The sequence below is a fragment of the Helianthus annuus genome, chromosome 2 (genome assembly GCF_002127325.2).
Source record: "Helianthus annuus cultivar XRQ/B chromosome 2, HanXRQr2.0-SUNRISE, whole genome shotgun sequence".
NCBI classification, from domain to species: Eukaryota; Viridiplantae; Streptophyta; class Magnoliopsida; order Asterales; family Asteraceae; genus Helianthus; species Helianthus annuus.
In genome coordinates, this window is record NC_035434.2 from 128,558,716 (window position 1) to 128,568,645 (window position 9,930).

Genomic DNA, 9,930 nt, shown 5'->3' on the forward strand with positions numbered 1-9,930 from the left:
TATTTGCTGGAGGTATGCAAGCACTTGTTGAAAATGCTCAAGAGCACGTGGTTGTTCAACCTCAGGTTGATCTTCAACAACCACCAGCTAATCCTCCGGAACCGGAACCGGAACCTGAACCCGTTCAAGATCCAGTGATTTCTGAACCAGTTGTTGTTGCTTCTATGCAAGAAGCTGTGTCTGTTCAAGCTCCAGTTTCTACGTCTTCGGCAACAGGGGTTGCTGTAGAAACTGATGATGTGATTTTAGAGCTTGATGCTGCTTTAGATGCGGGTCCGTCCTCCCGTACAGTTGACAAAGGGAAACGTCCTATGGAAGAAGTTATTGTGGATGAATCCATTGATGATATGCCATCCGAAAAGCAATACCTTAGTTTAGTAATGAAAGAACTTCAAAATCGTCTTTCACCCTCCGAGAGAGAAAAGCTAGAGTTATTTCGAGCTAACGTTGCTTCTCTCGGTCCCTCTTCCGAGTGGAGTATACGTTTAGCCAGTTGGAATGATAAAGCCAACGATTTGGATTCAATTGTTTTTAGCTCGTCCTCTTCTGATGATGATGATGAAGATCGTCGCCGTCCTGCTACTGGTGTTGTTCGTGTGCCAGTTCCTCTCAGGACGTATAAGCGACAACGTGTTGCTGTTTCGGCTCTTCAGTCGTCGAGTCCGATGGTTGCTTCGGTCATGGTTACATCCAGCTCTGCTCCATCAGACTCCAGAGGTCTTCTTAATATGGAGTTATCGGTAACTCTCCCGTCACTATCTTCCTCTCTTCCATTCACTTCCTGTGTGGAAGCTACCAATATGGTTACTTCTCCTCAACCAGTAGTGCTGATGATGTCGTCTCCGATTCCTGTAGTACCGCTATTTGAGTCGTTATCATCTCAAACGGGTACGGGCAATTTGTTTGCCCTATCAGGAAGTTCTTCTTTGCAAGCTCCAGAGACACGGCGAGCAGGTCCGAAGGTCGCTTTCGGTCGAAGACCGCCGACAGTGCGATCGAAGAAAGGATCTCTGCGTCCTCCAGTGATACCATCCTCAGGTCCTAGGCCATCCAGTGCACAGCCGTCTGGCTCAAGACCTCCTGCCCCTAGATCTTCTACAGTTTCTGCTTCGAGACCATCAAGTTCAGGTCAAGAACAGAACTTTCAGGAGTTTGTTCGTGGCAAGTTTCAGGAAGCAGCCAAGGTCATGGTTCTACACAAGAATCAGATCTCTAAGCAGCCGAAAGAAATTGCTTTCTTGAAGAAAAGGGATGCAGAACGAGACCAGCAGATGGCTCAGCTTTTTCGTCTAACCAAGGATCAGAGTGTTCAGTTGGGTAAGTTCCTAACTCAAGATGCATCAACGTCTGCTCGACAACAGACCTTGGTTAGTACTACGGATCGGCTTCTCGGGATTGTGACAGATCTCGTATCACTCCTTGCTTCTCAGGGGGAGATTTCGGCTTCGGATTTTCAGGTTCAGGCTAAGTGCAAGATGGATGAACTAAAGAAAATTAGAGACGATCTTGACAAGGACAAGGATCCCAACGCGTCGAAGCAGGGGGAGCAGTCAAGGAGCGCACGTGCTCCTGAAGCTGCAATCCCGGCTCATGTTAAGGGGGAGTCCTCAGGTGCAGCTGCAGGGGGAGATAAAGGCCCTGTAGAGGCTGATGCAGGTGCCATTTCTGATTCTGAGTTAGATCCTGCTGCTGAATTGGTTTTGGGAGCTGGTGAAGTGGTTGAGGAAATGGTTGAAGATTGGCGAACCGACGACGACTTGGCTGGTAAGTTCAGTTTCATTGAGACTGCGAAAGGCAAGAGCATCGAGTACGACTCCTTACCGGTCAACAACGATGTTATCGGAAGCTTTGTGTTTGGCTGTGAAATGCCCGAAGAAATCTGTAATCCTATACGAATTCCCGAAGAAGTCAGTATAGCAGCTCGAAAATGGTTTAGAAATCTTCCAGATGATACTCAAAGGAAGAGGTACTTATCCACAAAAGGTGAGTACTCGGGACAGATTCGAAGTTGGGATTTCGATGAGCAGCACGACCTGGTAATGATCAAAAGGACAGATGGGGTTCAGTACTTCAGGCCAAGGGCTAAAGATCTTCAGACTCTTCTAGCACGTGATCTTCATCACATTGCTCAACTCGATCTCAACAACCATACAAATGTTGCTAGTATCAGAGGATTGATTCCTCATCTCGTTGCTGAGAGTCGAGAGAGTAAGTGGAAGATGTTCAAGCCAGCAGTCGGTCGAGGAGTTAAGTACTTAAACAAGTTCACCGGTAAAGAAGAATGGAAGATGGTTTATCCCCCAGCGAGTTGCCTTCGTAAAATACCTATGCGAAAGTTCGATCTCGATAAATTCGACAAAATAGGTTATTGGTATCTCCATGGGAAGACTGGAGAAGCTGTGATTACTGAAAAGAATGTGTTGGTTGAGATTGCTAAAATTTTGGATCCAATTTGGCTTGCCAACCTTAGAGAAGCACATCCGAAGAAGCTTCGGCGCCTGCCTCTAAAGTACAATGAAGAAGATCGTGTTCTAGCGGACCAGTTCATCAAGGTGGTTCAGTTCTGTGTGAAGAACAAGGTCTGGGCAGGAAGCCGCTTCACGAAGAGAGTATGAAGATCTCAAGAGCAATGAAGACCATGCACTGATCAAGGGGGAGTTTGTTAATGCACTTTAGGTGATAAGTGCATGTCTCCCAAGTTATAGGGTCTTTATTGTACATATGTTGAAATTAGTCCCAAGTTTATCCTAGGGACATTTTGTCCAAGTTTTAGGATGGTTTCTTTAGTCAGAGTTTTTGTATGGACTTAGGTCAGAGTTTGTTTGTGTAGCTTTTGTCTGAGTTTTGTCTAGGCAAAAGGTCTGAGCTTTGTGCTACATGTTTTGTCCGGGCTTTCTAGTTAGTCTTGAAAGTCCGGGCTTTGCCTTGTATATATACTTTAATGTGGAATAGACAAGGTAACGATTCTGTGTGAAATTCTGTGCACCTAACCCTAATCATTGTGTTTTGTCTGGTGGATGCTTTGTGTGAGTGACGTCATTCATATTCATCTTCTTCATCAAGAATACTCAGTGTATTCTTGATTTCTCTCTCAAATCCTTGAATACTAGTGTTTCATCTGCAGTGGTTAATCATCAGGTGGATTCCGCACACCTGTTGGTGGCTTTAGCTGAGTGAGATCTTGGATTAGGAGGCCTTACAATATGGATAGAGGAAAGGTTTGTCTACATCTCACCCTCCCTAGACCCCACCAATAAGCTATTGGTGGGATTTACTGGGTATGGTTATTGCTGTTGTTGTTGTTGTTGTTATAATACTCTGCGGAAAATAGGCCCAGATTTTTCTTTTTGTTAATATTACCTAATAAAGGTTAATATTCCTAAAATCTATTAATCCACATAATCGGATTAATAAAACAATTACAAACACACTTTTAGAAAATTTCGCCATGACCCGTTTGCATCACGACCAATCCTTACGAAAATAATACCTGCTTATTAACCAAGGTTTTTATAAAACAAATATAACCCACAACTACATTGACATACTAGCACTTGGCTAAAATAAACATTGAAGTTAAACTCTAAAATGCAAATAACTAAGTCAATTTGACCCAATAAGAAAACCCATATTACTTAGTGAACAAGGCATCACTAAATCTTCACATCGTTGACCCGCTTCAAAAACTTGATCACTTTCGCCTTCCTACCACCCGAATCTGTCATATAACATTACCATACTGTTAGCCTCAACCGAGAAATTATATATTCCTACGGTAAGCATAATTATGACTAATATATATAGATTGAACCGAATTATTAGTGAATGACTTGTGAGATGTTTTCTTCTTTCATGATTCTGGTTCAAATCACCCCGTTGATTTTCAAGACGTATCACCTACATTGAAAACACCAAAACATTAGCTTTTGTTAAGTAAGGACTCATAATATGATTTTGTATCAAACATAACAGAGTATTCAATGCTCATAATGCCCAACGAAACAATATCGAGCCACCACTTCATTATCTCGAGTCACGCATTTTGTGACTTTCTCCATTCTAATATGGATGCCCCTCTTTTTTATATCTCATGTATGTCCCTGCTAATATAGAATCAAGGAAACTTCAAAGTAAACCATTATCGAATTGATTCGGTCAATATAAATAAAATGGTAAACTACCACATATCTATGTTGTAATTCATTAGACAATATATACGATTATCAACAATCATTATTATCTAACATACTCTTAATAATTCATACATGTATTCATAACATACTCCAATACGTTATATAGTTTTCACGACACAAGTGTCATTCATTCATAAGCACTACTAAATGAACACATGTTTTTGCACATGCAGGTTACAACACCCATGACTTTTTAATTTCGCATACACATCCATATTCAAGGAATCACTCATCTCAACTCTTGTAATATATATAGCTACATAGAGTTTAAAACAACAACATAATCACATCCCATTGGTTCATTATAAATTCCCTAAGATTATGCAAGTACTATAAAATTTATGTTTTTCACTCAGCTTTATGCAGCTGTAGTAATTCAGTATTTTCCCATATTTATAGTGAGTATTTCACTTCAAACGAAAATTATTATTAATGGTGACTCCGAGACCTTTCCGTGTATATAAAATACGCCCCGAACGGACATTCGGTTGATTTTCTATGAATTTTTAAAGACTAGCAAAAATCTGGAAATAAGCTGAATTTTTAGCATTTGGGTATCTCGACCCATTAACAATTTGTACTCTTTCTTGATGGGTTAAAACCCCCAAAACATTGCTAAAACAATACGTTATTGTTAAGTTAAACCATATTCAATAAGTTTCATTAAACCACCTTGACTATAAGAAATTTAAGCCAACAATAAGACTATTTAAATCAATGTGACTCCAAACATACTCGAGTCACTCACCTTTGCCCGTAGGAATGTTGTTGCTTTATGACCCGTTGGACCCGTTGCCATCTAAACATTATGCCACCTATCTTGACAACAAATCAAACTTGCGAATCATTAGAAGACGTAACATGGGCATTTATCTCATAATACCTAGTTACTTATCCTCCCCATCATCAAACATGTGTTCTAAATCATTCTTTTACCCCAAACTTGTTAATTGGTTTATCAACATCCGTTTGACCCGTTATAACGCATTTGTGTTTAGTCATAACATACCGGTCATTTTCACAATAATTTCATCGACTAACCAATGTGTATAAGTTTGGGTTATAATCCAACCCAATTAACTCATTCACTTAAGTGACCCGTTTGGATGATCAAGTGAAAAAAACATTTACATATGTACTTTATGTTAATCTCATTCACCATTAGATTCACCAAAGCTTTATGTTTACAAAACACTAAGTTATTGTTAGCAAATCATTAGAAATCAAGTAAACATGGCAAAACTTTCAAAATCTCACTTTTATTTTGGTTTAGGCATTTAATCAAACACCTTGCGGGCATAAACTATATTCCACCATTTTTACGCTTATATGAACTCTCATGCACCCAATTCATCATTAAAGATGTCTACTTTCTTTGTAATTCTCAAATAGTATCATCTTTTATGTTTTTAAACAAAATCATCATTGTTTTAGGATCGTTAGTTTCTACTCAGATTTTGGTCAGCAACTTCACACATGGTTTTCATACATCTCTACCCTAATCACCAAATCTTGAATTTTAACCCAAATCATAACATGTAACATGAATCCATAACTCAAAAGTTACAATCAATCAGTTTAGCATAAAGACTATGGTTGTTCAACACCAAAATTACACACAATTAACCCTAATTTCGTGGTTTGAACAAAAAGCATGAAGAACACTACTTTGAATTTCATCAAACAACATATGAAATCACTTACTAGAGCCTTAGAATCAAGCAAAGAAGCCATAATCGAGACTTCAACCCTCCAATTTCGTGATCCTCGTGTGAAATCAGTCTCCTTCTCCTTCTTCCTTGTCCTACGTCGCACAGGGGTGACCTCCTGGTCACGCCCTTTTCTTTTTCCCTTTCTTTTTTTTTTGTTTTTATTTATCTAAGGTTCTAGCATATTCACTTTTGGCCCTTATGTTTTGGTTAGTTATCTAGTTTGATCAAAGCATTATTTTCACTAATAGATAACTAATATTTTAACTAGGTTCAATATACCTAGTTACAATACTTCATGTTAATATCATAATGAAACATGATAACCGAAATTTAGTATTTTTGGGGTGTTATAAAATACTATTTCCACCAATACAAACTTACTTGAAAGATTATATATATTTTAATACCATGAAAAATAGGGATGTTACAAGTCTACCCCCTTAAACAGGTTTCGTCCTCGAAACCGAATTATATTCTACATTAGGATATTACCCTAATAGTTTAATCACCATCCCACTTGTTTGCGCCTTTAAGCTTAAGTAAGGAGTTATTCTATTATTCAACTATCATTAAACTAAAGGTGTCAATTAAATGGATTTCACATTTAAAATTTACTTACGTGTACGATCAAGTAGAGCATTCATCCATGCTCGTTTGAGTCCCGTTGCATACCACCTATGCAACTCTCACACGCCTTCCATCTTTCCACCTGTAGCATCTCTATTTAAACGTATTTAAAACACATGTTCATATTAAACACGAGTTCTAACATGAACCCCTTCCTTTATATGAGGTTATTCAACCTCTAGTCCATACTTATTTCAATCATGGTAACACCTCTTAATTCCTTTATCATTAATTAACTTTTTGTTCACATCTTATTCCACCTCCAAGTATTTATACGTTTTGAAAACGATTACTAATTATTTTACATCCACATGTCGTGAAAGTAACTTTTCAACCATTACCCAATTACTTAACATTGGTTTTACATGTTACAAATTATGGGAATTAAATCTTACTTGACACTCCTGAGGTACTTATCCTTATTATCATTTCCATGAAGTCCTTAGACATCAATGTTATTACCCCATGATGTCCGGACACTTCAGGTATACACCCGTGAAGTTCGTATACTTCAAGTTATCATCTACCACTACTATTATTACAATTTATCATTCTAATTTCTCTCTTTTTAGTTGCATAATTCATTCACATAGGATCTTAACACCCTTATCATTCACATAATTAGACATATTTATGTATTATCTTCTCCTTCATTAAAAAAATATCTATATGGGCTCATACGTACTTACCTACATTCATATTCCCATATTAATTGCCCGGATGGTCCCTGTGGTTTCACGTTTTTTCATGTTTAGTCCCCATCTTTTGAAAATAGCAGGTATGCTCCCTATGGTTTGTTACTTTGTTACTCGGATAGTCCCCTGAGTAGATGTCAGTTAGTTTGGAAATAGCAGGTATGCTCCCTATGGTTTGCATTTGGTTACTCGGATAGTCCCCTGAGTAAATGTCAGGGGACTATCCGAGTAACAAAATGACAAACCATAGGGAGCATACCTGCTATTTCCGAATGGTGGGGACTAAACGTGAAAAAACGTGAAACCATAGGGACTAACCGAGCAATTAACTCTACAATTTATAAACAACTAAACACTTTTCCATACTTGCGTACTTAATAAGTAGAGGCCCTTCGTGTGTACTTACAAGTATGCTCACTGCACTTCTGTGTACTTAATACGTATACATGTCTCACAACCATTAACACTTGTAATTTAATTATTTGCCTTAGATTATGAGATATTTAAACCCTAATATTATTCGTGAAGTCCTTCACTTCACTTTACTTCTCTTGGAGTCCTTACACTCCAAGTATTATCTGTGATGTCCACATATCATCCCGTGGACAATCACCATTCATTCCATGATGTTCGTAGATATATACTTTATGTCACTTTTATTACATTCGTTAAAATTGTCGTTACTGACTAAAACCAAGTTTTAGTTCAACGTTTTTTTAACTTGTGTCAATTACTCGCATCAAGGAATTGACGACCAATTGCTTTCTCTTTACCAATTTTATTTTACGTGGGGAATCGTAACTGATTCCCACGCCTTAACACAATTGACCAACACGCCCTTTTTAATTTTACCCTGTAGGCTATTTCTTTAGGCATTTCTTTTTATCCGTGACCCGAAGGTCACATTGGTCCTGTAGACCCTTGCCTTTAATTATAACCAGAAGGTCATGATGATCCCGTAGACCACCCTTTACCCGTGTAATCCATTAAATGTATTTGGTGTCACACATCCATTTTATGTTTTGAAAATTATTTATTTTCATGTTTGAAATCTTTTAGGGTCTCGTGAACCTCTAGATCATTCGTTCTTCTTATTGTTATTTTCTTTTGTCGGCCCGTCATGGCCCTTTATACCATTCATTCTCATTTTTCCTTTGTCACATAAGGCCCTTTAGACAGTGAGTGCCAAAATTAATATTCTTTCTCCTTCCCACCAAGCATGGGCATTTAGGTCATCAATACAATTTCTATTCTTTTCCAATCATAGCCCATGACTATGTTTGATCATTATAGGAAATACCTCCATTCTATGATTCCGTGGGTCATTTATACCTTGGTTTACATGCGAATCCATCATTCATGGCCTTATAGACCATGAATGAGGATTATCATCATCGTTTCTTTCTTTTCCCTTTTTATCTTTTCTACGATCATTGTCCACGACTATGATCGTTTTCCACTTGGGCAATACCTCCATTTCTCACGCTCCCATTACCCGGTTTGCGTTTACGTTTACTTGACCCATTATGATGTTTAAGCACTTAAGCTTAAACCATCCACATTCTTTTCATGGGATTATTCCATTTCCATTAACCTCGTCCTTACTACATTGGACGTATATGCGTTTATTATAAGAAGTTCATGGTATCATGTGTTTACTAGTTACTTGGCCAAGGTAAGCAGTCAACACATGGTACGTATGACCTTATTATAACTAACACATTACTCCTATATAAGTAAATCCTTAGTTCATGTTCGTGTCTCCGATTTTGTTTGGTAATACCACTTTTTATTGTTATTTATCAATTATTAGTTTAACCCATTTTCGTCTCAAAACATGTAGAATGTTTTCATTTTATAAAACTTTTATGCAATCGCATTCATCAATGTAATCGTTACTTTTCCTCAGTAAGATCTTACTAAGAATATCTACTTGGATGGTCACCCTCGTCCGAGTTTCTAAATCAGAAGTCTTTTGTACTTTAATTATTCACAATTGTGAATGATGCATATTACCCGCCCAATTTCTCTTGGGAGCATCACCCTGGATGGGTATCTCATCCAGTTTTCCCAAGCCTTAATTCCGTATACAACCATCATTAATTACTTGAATGTTGCATACTATTATTCATATAATAAATTAAAGTGTGCACCTGGGTGATACTCGCTCTGATGAGCTTTCATTGCCGTTCGTCCTTTATTCGGTATCATCACTTGGCTTAGGTCCTTGATGAGCATGCCCTACTTCATACTTCCGACCCTTCTACCATCACGTCGTCTGGTGGATCATAAAATTCCTGCCATCTTCAGATGCGAGAAATCATACCACTGAAATATTCACAAAATATTAGTAACATTACAATTTAATAAGATCCTGTACGATAATACAAGGCATTCTATATTACTCGTTAAAACGAGTAGCTCGTTATCAATACCGGTAAGTTAGTTAGGCCTTAGGCTGCCTTAACCGTCTTTGGCTTCGTGATCAAGTCTCGGGTCAACTTTCATCTCCCCATAAGAGCACTAAGGTTGAGTTTGAATACCACTTCATATTCAATTCTCTCAACCCACGGCTCTGATACCAACTTGTAACGCCCGACTTGTTAAAAACAATATTATAATACTTTGTGGAAACTAGGCCCAGATTTTTCTTTTTGTTAATATTACCTAATAAAGGTTAATATTCCTAAAATCTATTAATCC

The 9,930-nt window shown here is 38.0% G+C and overlaps 1 long non-coding RNA gene across 2 annotated transcripts; it reads right to left on the bottom strand.

Moving 5' to 3' along the window:
• Nucleotides 1-3,374: 3,374 nt before the first annotated feature.
• On the bottom strand, nucleotides 3,375-6,019 carry LOC110905393. Of its 2 annotated transcripts, none has more exons than XR_002573089.2 (4): nucleotides 5,898-6,019; nucleotides 4,942-5,008; nucleotides 3,812-3,897; nucleotides 3,375-3,718 (listed from the first exon to the last, which is right to left on the bottom strand). It is a non-coding gene; the product is annotated as an uncharacterized LOC110905393 (long non-coding RNA). The 2 variants fall into 2 exon arrangements; XR_002573084.2 differs by having other exon boundaries at nucleotides 4,942-5,012.
• Between the last annotated feature and the right edge of the window lie 3,911 nt (nucleotides 6,020-9,930).